Below are 22,736 nucleotides of genomic sequence, written 5' to 3' on the forward strand. Positions count from 1 at the left end.
ATTGCTGTTATTAATCTCTGTTAAAGTCAGCGTTGCCAAAGAGATCAATTGATAAATCTCTACTGGCTTCAAAGAGAGCAGAGCGCTAGTGCTCTCGAAAAGCTTGACTTGACCTAACCTCAGAGATTAAAAATGATCAATTTTGCAATTTGACGCTGTCTTTTCTGCAAAGCTTATTTCAGTATGATGATACTATTATTCGAGAAGAAACCTCCACTATGATCAGACATACTTTCATGTACTGATATGTATGTATATGTTCTGACCTTTCCAAGCTGCAATCTGTGAAACAAGAATTGTTCCAGTCAGTTTAGTCCAGGTAGTAGACCTGGAGAGGAGTGGAACTTTGCTCTCATACGAAAAAGACCATTAGAGATGTAGAATAAGGCAAGCTATATGTATGGGAACTGCTGAGTCACAGCCTGAACCACTGATTGATCACCTGAGGCAAGCACTGAGTCAGCCATGGGAGCACAGGTGAAGGTAATTCAGCTGTGTGACCAGAAGGGGTGGAGCCTAGCTGCACCTCTCCTAGACCCCATTTAAGGGCTGAACTGGAGAAGAGTCTCTTTCTGGAGATCCTTCCTTTTAGAGTTTTCTACTGTGAGCCTAGGATACAGGTGAGCATTTCATTTTTGATTGTCTCTTTCCACCATGGTAATCTTTCTAACTATAAAACTGTAAAATGCTATTTTCTAGCTGTGCATTTGTTAATTGTACGCTATGGAAGGAGGAACATGGTAAAAAACAGAAGGTATGGTGGAATGCACTTCAGAGAAACTGCAGAGGCAATAAGGAGTAGCTGGTTCACATGAGATTGCAAAGCTGGATGTCAAAGCAGAAATTGCTATGAATTCCCCTGTGCTTTTTGCTGTTTGTTTGCTGAAGAAAAGAGGGCTAAAATCTTCCAAGTTCTAGATTAACAACAGTCCCAAAATAGAACCTGTGATCTCTAAGATATACAGAAGAGTTGTGGGGGATTGTTCACTGTATAATCATAGGTAGCTTGCTATACTGTCTAGTGGAGGTGCTACAGAATTGCTGGGGCCTTCTGACACTCCCTTTTTTTTGCAGTGTGTGTACTGCTGAATCTTCTTACCTGGTTCTACGTGCACTATGCTGAGTGCATGTGATGGGATGAGAGGAAAGGGCCCTCTTTAAATCATGCCAAACATGGACAAGAGTCTGGTCACAGGCTCACAGAATGGCTGAGGTTGGCAGAGGCCACTGGAGATCACCTGCTCTAACACCTCTGCTCCAAACATGGTCAACTAGAGTAGGTTGCATGATGCCATAGCCATTCAGGTTTTGAATATCTCCAAGGATGGGCTACTCTACAACTTCTATGAGCATAATGTGCCAGGTTTTGATGACTCTTACAGTAGAGGAGGTTTTTCTTATATATAAGGTGAATTTCCTTTCTGAAAGAAATGAGAGCGTCACTGGACTGATTGGTTTCTCAAGCTAGGCAGGTCCCTAGCCAGAGTGAAAGGCCAAGCTAATAATAACTGCCTATCAAATGACAAATTCTGTCTGAGATGGTGGAGCAAAGGAAAAAGCCACTTTTTCCTCAAGGGTGAATGCCCTCATGACAGGCTTGACAAATATAAGTATTTTATAATAAATGAGCTATCCATAACCATTCAAATGAATGCTATGTGGTACTTGTGAATTTAATTATTTTCACCTGGTATTTAATGATTTTCACCTTGTGAAGGATCTAATTTTACTAGGATGCTGTTGAAATCACAGTGTAGACAAAGTAAATGAGTCATGGTACAATAACAGTTATTCACCAAGAATCTGTAAATGGCACATTAACTGCAAGCTTCTGTTTGGTAAAAGTAGCGAGAGATTTTGTTCTGTGTTCTGTGAAAAGATCAGAAATTATGATTAGAAACTGATCTTGTGTATGATCTGGCCTATTTATGTACAGCTTATGTTGCTATCCTTAAAAGAATTACATATCCATCCTGGAAATTGGTAGCTTACAGTTTTAAATATAATTCTTTGCTAAGCCAGAATCTATTGCCTTTATTACATTAGTGGTATACTTCATGAGCATCTGTGAGATTGCTCACCTTGCCAATCCTATGTAAAGGTAAGTGAGGCAGCAGACAGTGGGCCTGCATGGCCAAATGGGAAAGGATAAATGAACCAGGATAACTCATTTTCAGTCCCTGACTGCTGTCAACCATAACAGCTGTAAGGCTGCAGTTGTGCTGGGCTAAAAACAGTACACACACAAATAGACTGTGAGAATAGTGCGAGACAGAACAAAGGGAGGAGAACAAGTCAAACTTTCTTAACTGCACCCTTTGGTCATTTGTAGTTATATGCCCTGTCGTCCTGGTTTTGACTAGGATAGCGTTAAGTTCCTTTGTAGTAGCTGCTACAGTGCTATGCTATAGATTCAGGGTTAAAACAGTGTTGATAACATGCATATGAATTAATTGTTGCTGAGCAGTGCTGTACAGAGCCAAGGACTATTCAACTCCACGCACTGCCCTGCCAGTGAGAGGCTGGGGGTGCTGGGAGGGGATGGAACCATGACAGCTTCCCAAATTGGCCAAAGGTATGTCCTATACTATGTAGCGTTTTGTTGAACAATTAAAGCTGAGATGAAAGGAGGATGGGACTGGGGGGATGTTCAGAGTGATGGCGCTTGTTTTCCCACTAAATTGTTATGTGTGATGAACCGCGCTTTCATGGAAATGGCTGAACATCTACCTACTGGTAGTAAGCAGAGTGAATTCCTCATTTTGTTTTGCTTGCAAGCACAGCTTTGGCTTTACTTTCTGAACTGCTGTTATCCTAACCCATGAGCTCTCACACTCCCTATGTCTTTCTGATTCTCTCCCTCCTTGTGGGAGGAGTGGCTGTGTGGGGCTTAGAACAACGCCTGTACAGTATCTTGCTGCACAACGCCTGTACAGTATCTTGCTGCACAACGCCTGTACAGTATCTTGCTGCACAACACCGAGAAATCGTTTGCCCTTTGATTGTATTGAGTAACTGTCCACACTTTGTAATGCTATTTGGATAATTGCCTGTGTGTGCAATGATTTATTGAACATCCACCTAGGGATACTTTATTGAATAATTAGTTGACAGATGTATTGTTTAAATCAATACAAGTTGGTTATTTTGCTTCATATTTCCTAGAACCATTTCTGAGCAGAGAAAACTTCCTCTGTAGTGGGTAGTCTTTTGAGCCAGATCTCTGCCAGGTTCACTCATTTCTTCTTCCAGAAGCTCCTTTATCCCAAAGCCAACTTCACAGCCCTGCTGCCAACACCACCTGATGTTAATTTTTTTTCTGTGAGGTCTGAATACTTCTCACAACTGTTCCCATATTCACCTCAACTCTTTTTCGTTGAAAATTCTGGGCTTACAAAGAAATTGTGCTCATCAGAAAGCTGTTCATTATTCTTTTTCTATACTATTCTTGTATCTGAACTCTTGAATTTGGGTCCAGTACTTCACTGCGTAGAGCCCTAATGGTGTGCATAACCAATGTGTTTTGTCACTGAAATTAGGGAGAATTCAGAGCTATTTCCATTGTACCTCAGATCTCTGGCAGGTAGCACGTCATGAAGCTTAGCAAGCCTTGATCTTCTGCTAGAGTGGAGGTATCGTTCATCACTTCTCATTGATTAAAGGCTGGATACATTTCAAAGAGCTAGATGTCTTATGGGAAAAATATTTTCAACGTTATTTTTTGGGAAGAGTAATCTTTTTTGAAATATGTTACCACCAATGCAGCCCCATGTTGCTAAGTCCTTCTTGCTGTTCTTTGCTTATTTTTAGTATATCAGAGTAAATCTGATTCATTGGGATGTCAAGCCTTACTTCAAAAACAAACAAAACAACAACAAAAAACACAGAAGGCAACAGAACCATACAAACCTATTAACAATGCTGAACAATAGCAGCCATACATGACAAAAAGCAACAGTGAGCTGGCTGGAATTTTTCTTACTTGGGATTAGCAGTTCAGGATCATCATACAGGTATTGCTTGTTCTCTGAACACTGAAAAAGAAACTACACGTGAAGGCAAGAGCTGGGTGACTATTGGTCATCCAGCAGTCATGCATTGTTTATGAGGTCTGTTATATTCAGTACTCTTGCTAAAACCCAGCTTGCTTTGTGTTATTTGTCCAGATTAATGCCATTTTCAGTTTTGGTTGTATCTATTGCTTTTTGTTGCTCTCTCTCTTTTCTGTTCCCTTTCAGTTGTGGTGATTCAGTTCAAGGATAGCTCTGCTCTAGTGATGCAAAATATGCAGAGATGCTTACACTTCTATCTCTGGCAAAATAGGGGCTCCAATAAACATCACAGTACTAAAGGAAAAATGGCTAATGACATTATGAGTGATGGAGGGTGGTGGGGGGGAAGCAGGCTGTCTGCTGTCTGAAATGTTATGTATAAAGTTGGAACACATTGTCCCATAACTAACAGATAGATGGAGCAGAAAGAACAGAGTTCTTTGGGGTTATTGATTATCCTCTGCTCTTCAGGGAGAACAGCTGATGCTGTCTCCTGTGCTGATGGTATAAGCAGTACCCATCTCACCTGCATAAGTAATAAGGATGGTGTAGAAGAGCTGGGACAAACATTCAAGGTTAACAAAGCAAGACTGTATCTCTTCTCTTTCTGAAGGGTAGTTACAGTATGCACTGCTTTGTCTGTCCTATACAAATGAGAATGGAGGCAACAATTAAAAAGCATTAAACAAGTTCCCTTCCTAACAGAATGCCTATAGGAAAACCTATAGGTATGTACAATCTATTTCAATCAAGTAACCTAAAGGAAACTGTTACACTATGAACCAAATACTATTTCTGTGATAAATCAATGTATAGCTGAAGGCAGGGATCTTTTCTGAGCTGGAATTGTTTATCTTTAGTGGAATCAAGGAAACTAGCAGAGATGGTATGAAAGTTGCTGAAGATAAAAAAAAATAAAAGCAGCAGCACATTTCCTGGGAGGCAGTGCCAGACAATCTTTCTTTCTCACCTGGTAAGACCTCTGTAATTAATGTTTTAAAAGTCCCAGTGAAAGTATACTAAATATTTTATCAGGTGAGGTGACTGTTTTATACTTTCCTGGTAAATATTTTATTTTGTTCACATGGATTCGGCAAATGAAAGAGGTTCCTATAGTTCTTCTACCTGTCTTGGTGCTTGTGTGAGCTGTCCCTGCTTTAGCTCTTCTGTCCAAACTGTAAAGAAGTAAACTCTCCAGAGCTGCTTTTTTTTTTTTTAATAGCACCAGTGAAATGAGAACTGGGAAACCACCACACCACACTGAGTTTTGTTCCTCCATGTATCAGCTTTGGAAATATCATGGGACTTCAGCCACTGATCATTGAAGATTGCTGCCAACATTTTAGTCTAGTTCTGTATTCTGGCCTTATCAGAAAGGGAAGGAAACAACAGAGTACTAGAAAGTCCTCCTGGCAAAATCCCACGTCTTTTCAAGTGGAATGCAACTTGTTTCTCCCGGAAAATTTCAGGTAACTCCTATAAATTCTACTTACTCTAAGATATTATAGTGGATCTCCAGTGATGTTGTGACCTTTTCACACCTGAGTTTCAGGTAGTTCTTACAAGTTGTTGCAAGTGAGCAGGTCTAGGCTTAGACTAAAGAGACAAATGGTGGTGATATTTTCTGGTCATACTTTAAATATGTCTCTCCCAGTACTCACTTTGGGAGAGTTACTAGTTGGTATGTGGATGTTGCTCTGATCCTGACCTTGCAACAGTCCATGCAACACTCTGTTTTTACATCCTTATTGCTTTAGACAGGCTCTCTCTAGTAACAGCTAGAACAATTAAATAGTGTAAATATTGCAATGCTAAGTGTTTGAATATGAGGCTACTGCTGTTTACAAGAGTCCACAGAGTCAAGTCATTGTTTAGTACTTTTAGTTCATGTAGGGAAGATCAGGTACAAAGCAGGATAGTTGGCCTGAGCTGCTAGGTGTGCTATCTAACCTACCCAGTGGTAAGAGGAGAATGGCTAAATCCACCCTTATGAGCAAAATAACTACCATCCCATTCCCTGATGGAATTAAAAAAACATGAGAGAAGTGCCTAATATCTCTAGACAGCATCTGGCTTTAAAATGTGATTATAAAGAAGCAGCATGAGGAGCAAAAACATGCATAAGTATCCTATATTCCTCTTCTCTAAACATCTGTTCTCACTTTAAGGAGGATCAGTTCAACCATTTTGGATACATGTCCCTGAAGTGTCTGCTCTAGTTGGGCCCTCCACTGCATATAGTACTCATGCAGGAGAAGATCCAGCTGCATTTCTTGGATTTCAAGTTCATACATCTCATCATATTGAGTCTGTCTTGCAGAGATGACCCTTATCACCTATTGAACTGGTTCTTCCTAGTCTACACTATCCAAACAAATAAGCAGATCTAAAAGGGAAAGGAATCAAATGCCAAAAATCTGAAGATTAGTTCCACCAGAAGACAAAACAAGATTCTTCTGACCTAAGGTTACCTCCCTGTTTTACCTACCAACTGAAATGTGACTTACAGGAGAAGGTGTGGAGTCCTTTCACTTCGGTGAGTCTGATGTCTTCTCTTGTGCTGTCTTGCCAGTTAATTCTTTAGAAATGTGGGTTTGAATCTCCTCAGGAAGGAGAAGGAATTAAATCTATGTGACTCTGGCTGGGCAGGATTATAGACTGTTCCAAAAGAAAGTGATTCTTCATTTCCACCCCGCTCCCTACATCTTAACAGAAGATGCTGAGCTATGTCTTGGAGGAAGATCAGGCCTCAATGTGCATTGGCTATCTACTCCATCTTACCATCATCATATTTAGATAGGGGATTATCTACTTTCTTCCTGTGAATGACCCAGTAATGGAGTGTTCATGTCTAACACAACCAAGTTACTCCACCATTATGCAGGAGCAGGACTAATTGTTGCCCATGACAAGGAATCCCAGTGGAGCTCATACACGAGGTGGCTTAAGTAGCAATGAGGTGGAGGAGGGTGTCCCAGCTATGCTGTATGATATGGCCCCATGCAAACACTCTGGAGGGATTTGGGGCTCTGTTTTACAAGTGACAGGACATTATGCAGTTAAAAGGTATGTTCTGTACATGTGTACTCATGTTTATTTACAAAAAAAAAAGGAAAACAAACCTGTGTTTTGTCACGCTACTCTGTATAATGCTACCCCAGCTCCCATATATGCCTGGCATCACTAGGCACTGGTACGCAGAGCTCTACTGGAGTGGCAACTGCTAAGAGGCCAAGGCCTAAAAATGCCATAAAATATACAATTTCTCCAAGCCTAAAGTCCAACCACCTTTGGATGACTAAGTTTATCTCTGAGAAATCCCAAATGAAGAAAATTTGCTTTAGAGTTCATGCACTTTTAAAATTATTTTTATAAAGAGCACATTCTCATTAAAAATGACCTTTTTTTTTTTTTGTCTATGCATTATTTTATACTTTTTTTTGGTTAATGGAACTCTGACTTTTTTTTCCATATCCTTGAGGAAAATAATCTTACATCAAAAGTATAAGTTCTTTGTTACATTGTGGGGTTACATGTCATCTTGAGAAAGGTGGGGAAAAGGCCTTCAGCTGTTACTTGTCTCTGGGGCAAGTTTCATTACATTCACTTATTATTTAGGTTGCACGAACTCAGAAAATGCAAATGTAGTTAAATTAAATTTCAGAATATATGAAAACTGAGCCCAACTGTACCACCAAAGAAAGAAATTTTCCCTTTCCACTGCAGGATAAATCAATAGTAATTATGTCAGTTTCTGCTTGACTGGCTGAGCTACGTACAGTAAATCCCTGGTGCAAAGAGACGGCTAATTCTGAGTTCTAATAGGAATAACACTTGTAGATTTCTTTTCTATCTACTTTTTAGACAGGGATCAAAACAAACAATTTGTTTTCATCTTCAACTTTTCCTTGTACTCTTGTTTTCTGTGCCTCAAAATTCCTAATTGTTTCTGATTAATAAGCGTGCAGTATTCCAAGTCTGATTGTTCACAGTTTTCCTAGTGGCATCTTTGAAATCTTTCCTTACTTTTAAGAAAGTGAATATCACGTAATGTGGTAAGAGGAGCTTCTAGAAAGAAATCATTCACTCCAATGACATATTTCTCATTGTGCTGTTGGGTTAAGGGATCGTTTTTGTCACTTGCAAATGTGCCTACTTCTGTGTTCCCACCCTCAGATATCCTGCTTGTGAAACTTGTTATGTCAGTGAAGGTTTAGTGAGAAATGGCTCAGAAGCAGAGACTGTTGAGAAACAGTTTTGCAATGTTTATGTTCCTAATAAAGGGAATAAAAATTATTTTAACACTATGAAGTGAAAAACAAAGCTTTAGTGTAAAAAGATGTTGGAAAACTCCATATATAAATTTTCTGATGTTCCTGAAGATAATATGAAGCGCCGAAATAGTCAATCTCTTTGACAAGTCAAGACTGTTATGCAGAACTATGGAAAAGAGAGCTGCTGCATTTCATACAGATTTACTGTTTAAAAATCTAATTTAAAAAATGTGAGTGAATGCAAGTCCCTTTATCTATATGAAAATAGATGGAAATATATTCAATGCATTTACGGCATATAAAAGGTTATATTTAATGTTATCTGGTCTTGACCTTTAGACTGAAATTTGCATTTGATTTTCAATGCCTCCATGAATGCTCTATTTCCTGCTCGGACCCTTTTTAAATGGCTAGCAATGCGCTCTGTGTTGCAGTATGGATCATTTTACACTGATGATGGTAACTCTTTATGGCTTTATCAAGTCAACTGCTGTTTTAAAGTGAAATGCTAAATTTCATATCCATTGGGGTTACACTGGAAATAGACTTGTTCAAACTTGAGACAGATGTTCTACTCTGTGTTCTATCTGTGGAGAGTGGATCTGCTCTTTGGGAATGTTTATCATAAGTCCTATCTTGACCTGAGCTCACACCATGGCATTGCCTAAAAAATAAAATTGTATATACTGTATACAACTTAGACTATTCTTGAAATTTCATTTTATGATCCCTTTGCTGGTCAGACATTTAATAACACCAGTCACCTAGACTTAAGCACTGATGTTCATTGAATGTCACGCTGCACTTCATGTCATGAATGTTCGTGCAGAATTTCACAAGTGATCAATTTATTTTTCCCCTGCCTTTGTCTTCTCACCCTGAAGCACAACAAACTTACCACCTTCATCTTAACAATTCACTTGACTGATCTACCATTCTCAAATCCAGAACAAGTTCTCCATTCTTACTGATTATTAAACTCAGCAAACTCTGCTCCAGATCTGAAAAAGGATGTGTGTGCTTACTGCTGGCTTGCTTTTTTTTCCCCCAGTCATATCAATACCGATGTATTTTATTTAAGTGTGTCATCTCCACTTTAAATTGTTGGCATTAAAAAGTAGGACTTGAGAATCAGGATCTCCCAAAGAGCGCAGGAAGTGCATATGCTCACCTGCAATGTTAGCATTCTGTATAACTTCAGATCTTTGGGTCTTTTATTTCTCCTGCATTTTCCTGCGCAATTCATATGTTTGTGTAGGACAGCGTCCTCCAGTTTCCTAGAATAATGCATGCAAACATATTATCCAGTAGTCCCAGTGTACTCCCTTCTCTATGCCATCATCTGTGCCATCTTCATCTTGGTGCTAGAGCAAACCAGAGGAAAGCTCAATCTGCTAAAGACAGTGCCTGAACTTTCTCCCAAAGGAAAGACTAATACATCAATCTGCAGCAGTGTTTAAAAAAGTTGAGATACGTTTGTTAAAGCATTTTGAAGTATCTTTTTCTATTCAACTATGAGTAAGATACACCAGGGAATTAAATAATGATCCTCTGTCCTCTTTAGAATCAGCAATTTGATGACCAGCATCATTAGTGCAATGAAGTTAGTGGGCTGCTGTGTTAGACAACAGGCTGCAGAATCTTGCATTACACTTAGGTTCACTTGCGCCTCACGAGGGGAAGAGGGATGTCCTCAGAGGCCTGTGTAGATGCGCCAGTTCAGATCAGGTCCCAGTTCAGAATGCATCAGAAGTTGTTTAAGTTCATTAAAATATTTGAAATGATACATTGTGCTGATAACAGAGTAGTGTCTGGATTATTGCATAATGACATAAAGGTCAAACAACAAGGGGAAAGGATATGTATTTAATAAATGTAATTTATGATTGGGTAATATGATAGCCCCAGTGGAATTACTTTTTCAGTAAGTATCCCTAGCCCTCATTGGATTTGTTCTCTCAGGAGCACTAACAGTATAGAGTTTATATATAAAATCCAGAAAAGCAATTTATAATATGTATTACTTGTCATGACAGTCATATTTACTGGATAATGTAACTATAATATAGCATAATAACTATCCCAAGCAGGAAAAAACAATCAGCTAGAAAAAAAGTTATACCACCTTTTTTAGAGACATTGAAACATGTAGGTTAATATTGCCAATAGAATATTTTTGGCTGAGAAGTCAGAGAACTGCGATGCTTAAGGTCACTACTTTGCCACTCTGCTCTTCAAAGACTACCCTATAGAAAGATGGCATCATGCAGTACTACTTAGAACACAAGGCCTATTTTTTTTTCTCCTTTTGGAAATTGTTCCCTACCCTTGTCTTTTACCTAGAAGAACCATATGGAACCTGACCATGAAACAATTAGCACTGCAGCAACAAAACTCAACTTAGTGGTAGGGGCTTGGATTTACAAAGCTGAGCCTAGTGTTGAAGATCTCTGCCTACTGCCTGGGGAAGATGCAGGTGTGATGTGAGGCTTTATAAGATATACTGCGCAAATATGCTGGGAAGGCAGTAAAACCTATGAGAAAAAAGAGAAAGAACATTGTATGGTGAGATACCTGGTTTGTACACTACGCTTCTCTCCACCACAAGTTAGAGCCCTTGCTCATGAAGCAAGGAGGATAGGCTTTGGCTATAAATTCTCCCTTACAGCTGTAAGTTCTGAGCTGATACTGGGCTAATAGGGCCAAGGGGAAGGAGTAGCAGCATCATAGCAGTGACCCTCAGATGTATGAGAAGAGATCTAGGGGTGGTGGCTCTGCATTATTTCTGCATGTCTGATGCAGAAACAGATGAGGAAATTGGAACTGACCGCAGAACATCTTCCTGCTAGTAGATATTTCACTACTCCAGCCATGTACATAACTCTAATATGCTACACTCTAATGTATGGAGTGGTTCCTCAACCTTATCTCCCATTTGTTTTGCTTTCAAGTGAGCCAGCCTCTTTTTGAGATTTTACTTTTCCCAGGCAGCCTCTCCTGTAGTAAGTGCAGCTGTAATCAACTCCCTAAAATCTGCATTGCACCAGTCTGAAAGGAACCTGCATGTTCCTTTCTTTTGAAGAAAAACAACCCAACAAACACAAAGCAAGCACCAAAAAACACAGTTCCCTGCTGATCCTGAGACACTGCTACGCTTCTCTGAGCCCTTGAGCGTTTTTTTTTATTGTTCCAGTACAGCATCTTCCTGCAGTCAGATGAGGGATTATCTGTCACAGTCATTTCTGTGTTTTCCTTATCTTTAGTGTTGCTTAGCCTTCTTTCATGTGCTCTCTTTGCCCTATCATGCTACTTTCAGCAGCTACTTTTGGGTGAGTGACCTCTCACATTTTCTGCGTGCTCTCTGCTATCACATCTCTTCCTTGGATCTTTGCTGCTTAGCTGCAATGTCTTTTCTTTGTTGCTTTTGTGCTGCAGCAAACCAAAACAACAACAATAACAACAAAAACTACCTACCAACCAACCTCCCATGAAAATACCTACTTGCAGCTCTCTGTGCACTGACTTCCTTTCACTGTGCCTCAGCATCTTGACATGACTGACACCTTATTGTGACTGAACGTTTTCCTGACTCCGTGCATCCTGTCTTTCTGATGTCTCTCCCTGCCCACAAATGCTGCAAACTCTTTAACATAAATTAGCATAAATTAGCAGAGGGAAAGAGCTCTTGCTTCAATATCTACTGTTCCTTTTTCTGCTGTCCAGCATATGGCTAAATAATACCTCCTGTAGAAAAACACACTGCTGGTGTTGGAAAACTGCACATTTTAATGATCTTTCACTACTCAGGAAGCAGCAGTCTTACCACTCAATGAGACCATGTGTGGTTTGCAAAGCTATTTGGCTAAATTACGACAAGGCTCTGTTGTAGCTCACAGGTGTGGAGGAAGGATTGCTTTGTATGAGTAAGAACAAGCAAAAAAGAAAACCAAACAATCCCCTTTCCCAGACTTCTCAGCACTGGCTCATACTCTCCTGCTAAATCCCAGAAGAGCTGTTCCAATCATGGCAGTATTTCATAAGCTTCAGTGGCCTTTTCTATAAATAACCAGACTGTGGGTTTAAGTGGGATAAGCAAGTCTTTGCCACTCAGAAATAATGTTTAATTCCCCAAAGGGAATAGAGGCTCATTTTTAATTGCCATGCATAGATAGCCTTCCAAACAATAGTGAATGCCCATCTTTGTCAATAAGAAACATTTTCACAGGCTTAGAAAAAGAGCTAAAAAAAGTTCAGTACACGTTTACAACAAGAGACAGGATACTATTAAAAGCTTGTGCTTCTTTCACTCTGCGTTGAGTTTTCTTCTATCTAGAGTCACTGCAGAACAGACAACTGGCTAGTGACTCATTTGCAAGGGGAAGCAGGTTTAGTTTATCTAACATTATCTTCAGGAAACAATGACTGAATCAATCATCAATTATTTTACTCCCCCATTTGATCTCTTCCCAACCTTCTCCAGGAATGTCTGCTACAAATACTTCAAAATTGCATGCGTGCTTTAATGCCAGCAAAGCAAGGCTTTGCTGTTGCTTGTCCACGCACAGTGACCAAGAATCACTTACAGAGAGGAAAACCACAGCAGTAATAAAAGGACAGTTTAATTTTCTTCACACTTTCTATTTGTTTATTTTTTCTTTTCCTCCGCTTCATTCTCTCCCTGCTTCTTACGTTGATGCAGTGTGTTGGTTAAGAAGTACTTTATATCCAAAATGAGTCCCTGTCATTGCCTCCATTTTTTTGTCCTGATGGGGCCATTCTGAGGAGTGCCTGTCTCATTGCCCCTATTACATCACTAAAAGCATACAATCTCTCTAAACTCCTTTTTGCAAGATATCATTCTCCTTACATTTCTTTCATATTTTTTCTTTTCCCCTCTATCCCACCCTTCCTTCAATTATATTTCTTGCTCTCTACACTTTTGGCAGCTCCATTCCCAGTGGCACATTTTGGAACCTTTAGCAACTTGAAAGTTCATGAGACAGATGCCATAAAAAGCAAGGTAAGAAACCAGGTCTGAATACAGTATCTATACTTGGCCAAGAAATCACCACAGGGGAGTACCAGAAAGAGATAGGCATTGCCTGTAACCACAACTGCTAGAGAGAAACCAGAAAACATGGTTTTGGGGTCGTGCAGCCCTTTGTCTGTCAGAAGAAAGAGTAGAGTCATCCAAAGTGGTGCTTTTGAAGGGATCACTTTTCTGGAGAGATTCTTTCCAGCCATGGCGAAGCTTGTGGCAACATCTGGGCCTTGCTTGGAGGCAGGTGGTAGCTAATGCCCATTTGGAAGGGGGCCAGGGAGCGGATGCTGTTGGCAGCATGGCCAGACCCATGTTTGTGCTGGCAGCAGCTGTGGTACCATTTGCTTGTGCCTAGTGATCTGGCCAATTCCCAATGCAAATGTGACAGCAGATCATTCTCATATGTGAGCCAAGCGTGTTAGAACAGGGCTTCCCTGCTCTCCTCCATTTTGGTCTTCTGTAGAGTTGCTCTGGAGAATCCATGCAATTGCTATGATTGCATATGTAAGCGTTAGTTTCCAGAGGTCTCCTTAAAACCATGTGATCTATAGGAACCATAATTACCTCTCTGAAAACATTAGATGGAGCTAAAATGATGGGCAACTGCTCAGGTCTGTCAAAGTATGTGCAGCCTTTTAAACTCCTTATATCTATTGGGTAAGTTGCTAGGCATAACCTATTAATGTGAGGTAATAATTTCTAAGTTTATTAATAGGCTTAGTAATGTTAAGGTATGGGATAACCATTCCCCTCTTTGTTTACCCTAAATTTGGCTGAGCTGTTTCATTCTATCCAAAATAGCTGCTGGAATTCTTGTGTGTCATCTATATACTTACAATTTCTCCCTTCATGATGGCTTGTAAATGTATAGAAATAGCGAGAAATTATGACTGCGTGCTTTGATTTTTTTTACCATGCATTTTTTTGGTGCTACCTGTTGCCCTATATAGATGAGAAGGATAATGACTGCCCATGAACTTCCAAGTTTCCCAGTGCTGGTGATGGTTTTTTTTTGGTTATTGTTGCTGAATTTGGAAATTTTCCTTCTTTCCAGTCCTGATGGAGACTGAAACCTACAGGGTGTATTGTCAAAACTTTCTTCTTACAAAGCAGACCACAAACCATCTGTCAAAGACTTTTCAATTGCTAATTTAAAGGAGAGATGGGTCACTGCTAAAATAGCTCCCGCTAATTAAATTTGTCAAATAAAACTGTCCAAACCATTCCAGTCCTTGCTTGAAAATGTGCTTTAAGCAATTCCTGAAAAAATTGTCTGTGAAATAGTTAACATAACAAAAACAAATGAAATCCATCCCATGTGAAATCTCAAGAGAACATAGGAGCTTCCTCCACAAATCTCAGAAAAACTATTCTGCCGGCCTTGGAGCCTTCATAAACTTTTATAAAGGAACCCTTCTAAACCTTAATTGATAATGCCTTGCTCATACCCTGGCATCCAGGATGGAATTGTTCTCTTATACCCAAATGAGATGTTTCCTGCAGAGACAAAGCATGCTGTGAAGGAAATGGCAATTAGGTATGGAAGCCCATAATGGCAACAGTTGTAAGTGAAAGTTAGTCATACAATTGCAATGAGAATTGTTTACTTATTAAATTTTAAAATCTGACCTTAGCATTATTGTTACCATAATCTCCTAAATATTCAACAAAATTTTATTTGCTGTAAAATGCTTTCGTTGAGTTGGTTTGTGTGGAGCAACATTTATACATGCAGAAGTGCATCACATTATTGTTGTCCTTGTGTTAGTTCATCATCAGATGTACATGGGCTTATATCAGAGATTCTCTTTTGTCAGTCTGTCTGGTTTACAAGTAATATAATGGATACTAAATCAAATGAATTATGGGAATCGATTATTCCAGAGAGCATATGTACTTCAAATGCTGCTCTTTAACAGATCACTTCCGACTTTATCTCCTTTGACCACTAATTGCAGAGAGCAATTCTGCTGGGCAAGAATTATTTAGAAAAGATTACATGTATATGACTTTGATTAATTTTTTAATGCCATGTAGGCAAGAACATTAAACCCTGCAGGAGATTGCTGTGCTTGTAATCACAGCTTGAAATGCATTTAGTGTAGCAGGTGACACCATGTATCACAAATATCAAATGCACAATATTTTTTTTGTACTTGACTGAGACTAATGAAATCTTTGAAAATGCTGTGAGGCACATTCTTGTAGCAATACGTTTGCCTTGGAACTGCAAGTCTGTAGAGTTTTCATACGCACATCTTATGTCAGGTCCTTTTGTCACGAAAAGTGGGTACCCGTGGCTGTGCGTAAGCATGCATATGCTGGAGGGAAATGTCAGTTCTGACTTTTCCTTAGTTTTACTATGGCTGAGATAAACTCTCATGATCTCCTGCTGTTTCCTGTTAGTAGACTGTCAGAGGAAAGATATTTATTCAATGCCAAATATAATTTCATTTTTAAGTCCTTAAGGATGCGTTTGTTGTTAAATCTAAGGATGAGTTTTATCATCCACCAGAGCTAGAATTTTAGCTAGTATAAATGAGATTAGAGCTTTTGAGATCTGTGGAGTTGCAGAGCAACAGATTCACAGCTCTTCTTGTGGATATAATGATGGAAAACTTACATTATATGCTAGAAAAAGAGTAATAGTAAGAGAACGGAAGAAAAAAGAGCAGGGGGGAAGAGAGGAGTTTTTCTCCTAAGAGAAAAAATATTGAACATTTTGAAGGATGGAGAAATATTTAAATAATAGTGACTAGATGATCCAAAGAAAAAGGAAAAAATAAAGCTGGGGGAGCCCATCCGATAAGCAGAGAATAAGCATCTGCTTCTGATATAATAGAGAGGGTCATACTGGGAAGTTTTCCTTCAGATTAGCCAGAGTACAAACATAGCTCTACTTCCACCTGCACCATCAGCTATGAAGCTTGTTAGGGTAGTGACAAACATGAAAACCCTGTCATGCAGAAATCAGAGGAAGAGGGTTTTGTTACAAGGCACAAAGAGGTGGGTACGGCCAAGCTTCACTGAAGCTCAGAATTCCTCTGGCTTGCCTGAAATCCAATTGTCAGGTGAATCTAAACAAATGAGTCTTAGAAGAGTTATTAAATACTGAAAGAGTTTAAAGTTGTTTCCTCTGTCAAATAGGAACTTGTGATGAATTCTGTTTTGAGATTGAAAGTAGAGCTGAGAAAAGTTCTATGATATTTTGTGTGAAATGGCCAACCTGTAGTAACCAGAACCTTTTATAAGGACACATCAAATGAACCTTTCCATTAAAATTGTGAAAACATACGAATTTCAGAGCCCTTGAATGCTTCATTTAATCATTGCTAAAATGTAAAAATCACTGATTTTCCAAATCAAAACATCTTCCATCTTGAAAAGTTGGGTATTTCAAGAGGTGGCTAGAACCTGAAACTCAGCAAATGATTGTTGTTTTTTTTTTAAGTTGTCCAGTGCTGTCATTTTGTTTGAGTCATCTGTTGATTAAAACCTTCAAGAGCTTATGGTATCACCTGATTTGTGTCAGGAACATTTTTATTAATGTAGAAGCTTGTGCAGAATGGGATTACTTCTTCCTCTATTGCTGTAATCATTAGCTCATCTGTTAACTGAAATGCAGGGCTTGCCCCATTAATCAGGAGTTTATGATATGGCAAAGTTCTCCTATTAGTTCTCATGCACCTGCCTTCCTTTTCATTGGTTTAGAGAAAAGGTAGAAGGCTTTGTTACACATTCAAGCAACTTGCCTCCTAGGCATTAAACAATAGCTATAATAGCAATAAAGTTTAGAGGCATTGGGCTGGTTTCATTGCTAGCAGGTCTGATCTAATGGCAGGTCCTCTGTGTAGCAGGTAGCACTGGGAAATATGCTCTCTTCTAAGCTGGACCAGCAGAGTGATAGCTAAATTTCTGAGCGTTTAGTCTTGACCTTTCCCACTCCTGGTTATATAATTGAATAAGTAATTGCAAGGAGACCGTACTTAGCCTTGAGTTCATTTTTGATGGACCAGCCTCCCTGTTCCTTTGATGATGTTTCCATATTTCTGTGGCCAGCATTCGTACCCTTGGTTTGAAGCAATTGCCTTTATACCATGCCCTGATGAGCCTTTCCTGTTGCCATTGTAGCCAGGAAAGCTGGAAATTGCATGTGCTGCAGGTGGTGAGCAGCAGGGTTTGATTAATCCAAATTCCAATTTCGCATTATTGAAAAAAGATGGGACAAGAGGAATGCTCTGCAGCTGAGTGTCAAACATAGTTAGAAATATTGCAGCCATGGGGATGATGATGTGGGTCATGCAGTAATTATTTTGAGCCAGGAATATAAAGTGAGACCATACCAGAGATTTGTCAGAGGGCATTGCTTTAACTCATGCTTATATAAGAGCTCAGTGAGAAGGATAAACTGCAAGACAAGTGGCTTTTTGTCCTCTGTTTTATTAAAAATGTGATTTTCATCAAAACTATGCTGGACTAAAGGCTCTTAATACACAGAACTGACACAAATTTGGTGCACAGCTCTGTATCAGAAGATCGTGCAGTCTTCATACAAGCAAAAAAACACTCACCTGCTGGCCATGAATTACAGCCTTGAAGTGAAAATAGTACCCACATATAACTGTGACCTTCAGAAATAACAAGGCAGCATCATCCTTTTCCTTATTTCCACCTGCTACAGATTCACTAAGCTGGGGCTTTGGTTTGCATTTCTCTGCTATGGCAGTTTAATCCCGGATTTCCTGTTCTTCTAGATCCATCTCTATTGCTGCTATCGTATCTTCACAAGAAAAGTAGGGTTTTGTTAGTGCCATTTCACAGGTGGCTGTGAGGAGAGAGTGCTTTATTTCAAGAGGGAGCAAGATATTCAACATGCCTGGGAAATAGAGGAAAAACATTTTTCTGATCTGTAGATTCCATGAATTTTCTCATTTCTATGGGTAGGAAGAAAATGGCAGAAATAAGCACCAAGTGACAACGTTCATTTCTGCACTCTTCTGTCAAGAAATTGATGGGACTGACATCCCGTTATCAAATCGCTTCAGACTTGAAACTTACAGATTTGCTGTGGAAACATCCGTGTATCTGGGACGTGTAACACTGGCCTCAAATTGATAGAACCTTGAGATTGTTTTAAAATGCACTCTTTTTATAAAACCATTCCTGTCTACCATCCTCAGTGTAATTCTCTCAAACTAAAATGTAATGCTTCTTGCAAAGCAGTTCCAAGGCATGCAAACAAAAGCTTGCAAAACATCGTACACTGCCAGAGCCCTCTTTGAAGAGGCCACCATTTGGTGTAGTGCTTACAAGTCATGCTGAATTCAAGCACAAGCCAGGTTGGTGTAACCTCAGTTGCCAAGGCTGAGTGCTCTAGGTTTGATTTTTGGTCTCTGTCAAGCAGAGTTTTGCAGACAGTGACAGTGTGAGGGGCAGGGTGCCTTTGAGGGGATGTTCATGGCAATTGATCTGAAGCAGGCTACCTTTTGTTGGGATGGGATGGGACTGACCTTCTGGTTTTAAGCCTTGTTTGAATGGGCCTGAAGGTGGGTCATGTCTGGCAAAGACTTAGTTGGTGTGGTTTTACTCAGTGTGGTCAGCACTAGGATTCCTCCTGTGGCATTTTCCTTGCAAAAAACATGTAGCAAGTAAGCAAGTAAATTGTGCCAATGAATACAAAGATGCTTGGGAAAGCTGGGCAGCTTCAGGCTTCATCACAGCAGTGTGGGGAGTAGAAGAAGCTGTTTTGCAGGGATGTGTTCTCTGGGTTGGCCTGGGTCTCCTTGTGTTTCCTGGCAGCATGCTTGGCAAAGGTATTACACACTGCTAGATGGCTTCTCTCCTCTAAGCTGTCCAGCTTCCAATAGCAGATTCCCCTCATGCCCATCCATTACTATGCTGCCATCTGCGCTGACTTTTACTGAGGCCTTGGAATGTGTCCAGAGAAGGGCAACGAAGCTGTGAAGGCTCTGGGGCACAAGTCTTATGGGGAGCTGCTGAGGGAGCTGGGATTGTTCAGTCTGAAGATGAGGAGGCTGAGGGGAGACTTTATTGCTCTCTACAACTTCCTGAAGGGAGGCTGTGGTGAGATGGGGGTTGGCCTCTTCTCCCAGGTAACAATGATAGGGCGAGAGGGAATGGCATCAAATTCTCCCAGGTTGGATATTAAGAAACATTTATTTCCCGAAAGAGCAGTGAGGCAGTGGCACAGGCTGCCCAGGGAGGTGGTGATGTCACTGTCTCTGGAGATGTTCAAGAAATGTGTAGATGCGGCATTGAGGAACATGGTTTGTAAACATGGTGGGGATGGGCTGATGGTTGGACTAGATGATCTTAGAGGTCTTTTCCAACCTTAATGATTCTAAGAGTCTATGTCTGGGGCATGAAATGGTGCTGATTAGATACAATTTCCTATTTCCTTTGGGGCTTCTGTTCAGCTGCAGCTGCCCATCAGCTGTCTCAGTCAGGCATCAGCTTGTGTACTTGTGTGTAATCACAGCACAGAGCAGCAGCCAGCTTTCAATGTACGATTTTAAACAGATTATTTTTGTTTTTTTTTGGTAGCTCCTTTTACCATTAAATAGTTTTGCAGGTACGCATTCTGTTTGGAACTATATTCTGAGGAGGAGAAGCTTTAAATCAGCAGTATTTTACTTACCATGTAGAATATTTTATGGACATTCACCTTCCTTCTTTCAAGAAAGACAATCCCTTCCTCTTATTCTACAGCCCATATTCAGTATTAAAGCGGCAGTTTATTTAGGACAGGGATCTTGCAGAGTGACTGCTGTTAACCAGAAAATCTAAACTACGTTGCTTTGCATGTGCACAGAAAGATTGTCACACTTCTGCAGACTAATATAATGTTGGTATTTCTAGCAGTCTGCATGCACGTCTCAGTGACCTTAAAGTTCCTCTCACACAGGATTCATTTTCCTCCTCAGCTGTGGTATTCTAGAACAAAAGGGGAGAAACAAAGCAATGCCAGTTACATGGGGACAACAAGCAGAGGCCTGTACACACAGATGCTCCAAAGTGCTCTGCCTGCCTGTGGCTGAGCCAGCTGGATGTGCTACTGACCCATCTTGGCCATTGGCTCTGCTGCATCACTTGCACTGCCACAGTGTATCTCCTCATTGGGGATGTGCTGAGCCTCAGCTACACCTTTCCTATCCAAACAGCTCATTTTTCTCTGTCATTGATTGGTGGCTTACAGTGACCCTCATGTGTCAGGGAGTGAGCATATGAATTGATGCTGGCAGGGAGTGTGGGATAAGCAAACGAAGGAGGGCAGGGGCTAATCTCTTACTGAGTACAGTTGTAGACAAAAGAGGAAGATAAATCAATCCTCTGTCAGTAGGTATCAAGGAATAAGCCAGGGCTCTTAATTCATAAACATGGATATACATCAATTAGAGTCCTGCCACCTTCACACACAGCTGTCCCACAGAATATGGAGAGGGCAGGAATCAATGATTGACAAATATACTCCACAAGAAACACACTGCTGTCTTAAAAGTGAACGTCTTCACTCTTCTGTCTTGTAAAAGCTGATATAAGCCTGGAAGAGTGCTGTGAGATCTCTCATTTAGTGGAATTTTCCACTCAGTTTATATACATATGCATGCTATGTGCTGCTGGGACGCTGGCAGAATGGCTGCAGGTACTAAGAAATAGTGGCTTTCCTCAATAGTTTGAAAGATAGAAAAAAATGAAGGGGAGAATAATGAGAAATGGCTTATAAAACCTGGCTATTGAAAAAGCAGTAAAATAGCATTAATCCTAGGAATGAATGCCAGGACTTCAAAAACGGCTTATTATCTGAGGCATCACTGATCACATTGAGATGGTGATTTTGTATTCTTATTTGTTTCAATTTCTGCAGTCATTAGCACGGATATAATATTTTTTAAAAACAAACAGGCAAGCATTTTTGGCACTTAAACTTCATTTTTCTCTGTGCCAACAAATGTCAGATAGCCAGCGTAGGACAAAAGAAGGCACCTGAATGTGTTGGGGCAAGGTGAGCACTATGGGAGGAACTGATTGTGAGTTCCCTACTAACCAAGTCTTGTTTAAAACCTTGAGCTGCAAAAACAAATGCTGGCACACTGCAGCACACTTGAAATCTTAGGATAGTGAGCCAGGAACTACTGAGGAAAAAGGAGAGGGGAACAGGAAAACTCAAGGGATATATTTCAAAAGAATTAAGGAATTATCCTCCAAAAAGGCGAGAGGGTCAGCTGTGCTGAAGTATCTCTACACCAACACACACAGTTTGGGAAACAAACAGGAGCTGGAAGCCACAGTGCTGCTACAAAACCTTGATGTAGTTGCCATCACTGAAACCTGGTGGGATTATTTCCATGACTGGAGTGTGGTTATCAATGGCTACAAGCTGTTCAGAATGGGCAGATGAGGAAGGACAGGAGGAGGTATTGCTCTCTAAATCAAGAAAGGAGTAGAGTGTGAAGACTATCTCTGAAGAACGGCCATGAGCAAGTCAAAAACCAATGGGTGAGAGTTAGAGACTGAGGCAACATAGTGAGCCTTGTGGTTGGTGTCTACTACAGGCTGCCTGATCGAGTGCAGCCTGTTGATGAAGCCTTCTTCCCAGCTACAAGAAGCATCATGATTGCAGGTCTCATCCTGCTCAGGGTCTTCAACCACCCTGACATCAACTGGAAAAGTAGCTTGATGACCTCTAGGCAATCAAGGGGGATAACTTCTTCAGCCAAGTAATAGCTGCACGAGGGACTTGTTGCTCACTAATGCAAGTGAGCTGATTGGTGACATCAGGATTGGAGACTGCCTAGGCTATAGTGATCATGCAATGGTGGAACTCACACTCCTGAGGGATATGGCACAGACAGAGAGTAAAATAAGGATGCTAAATTTTAAAAAAGCTGAATACCATCACTACAGGGAGTTAGTCAACAAATCCCTCTGGGAAACTATCCTCAGGGACAAGGGAGGGGAGCAAAGATGGCAGATCTTTAAGGAAGAGCACACAAGCTCTCCATCTTCAAGGGTAGGAAGCCAGGAAAGGAAGGAAGAACCAGCATGACTGAAGCAGGACCCAGGACCTACTGGTCAAGCGGAAGAGTAAGAAGAAACTGCACAGGCAGTGGAAGTAGGCACAGGTATCTTGGGAGGAGAAGCCTCATAATTACATAGCAAGTTAACTAATATCAGCATCCAGGCTCCTCTAGGACCCTGCTTACATCCCTAACTCTAGTCATTTCCTAGCTTGCTACTTTGGGAAGCAGTAATAAGAAAAGTTATCTTGTTAAATGATATATCTGCTTTGTTATGTTCAAAATTTGACACACGAAGGCAATTTAAAACCTGAATTTCTTAAGCCACTAA

At 40.4% G+C, this 22,736-nt stretch overlaps 1 long non-coding RNA gene across 1 annotated transcript; it reads left to right on the plus strand.

Moving 5' to 3' along the window:
* The first annotated feature begins 546 nt into the window (after nt 1–546).
* On the plus strand, nt 547–7,151 carry LOC104911558. The gene is made up of 3 exons (XR_794005.2): nt 547–620; nt 5,275–5,521; nt 6,221–7,151. It is a non-coding gene; the product is annotated as an uncharacterized LOC104911558 (long non-coding RNA).
* Nucleotides 7,152–22,736: the final 15,585 nt, after the last annotated feature.

Source organism: Meleagris gallopavo, chromosome 6, assembly GCF_000146605.3.
Source record: "Meleagris gallopavo isolate NT-WF06-2002-E0010 breed Aviagen turkey brand Nicholas breeding stock chromosome 6, Turkey_5.1, whole genome shotgun sequence".
NCBI classification, from domain to species: domain Eukaryota; kingdom Metazoa; phylum Chordata; class Aves; order Galliformes; family Phasianidae; genus Meleagris; species Meleagris gallopavo.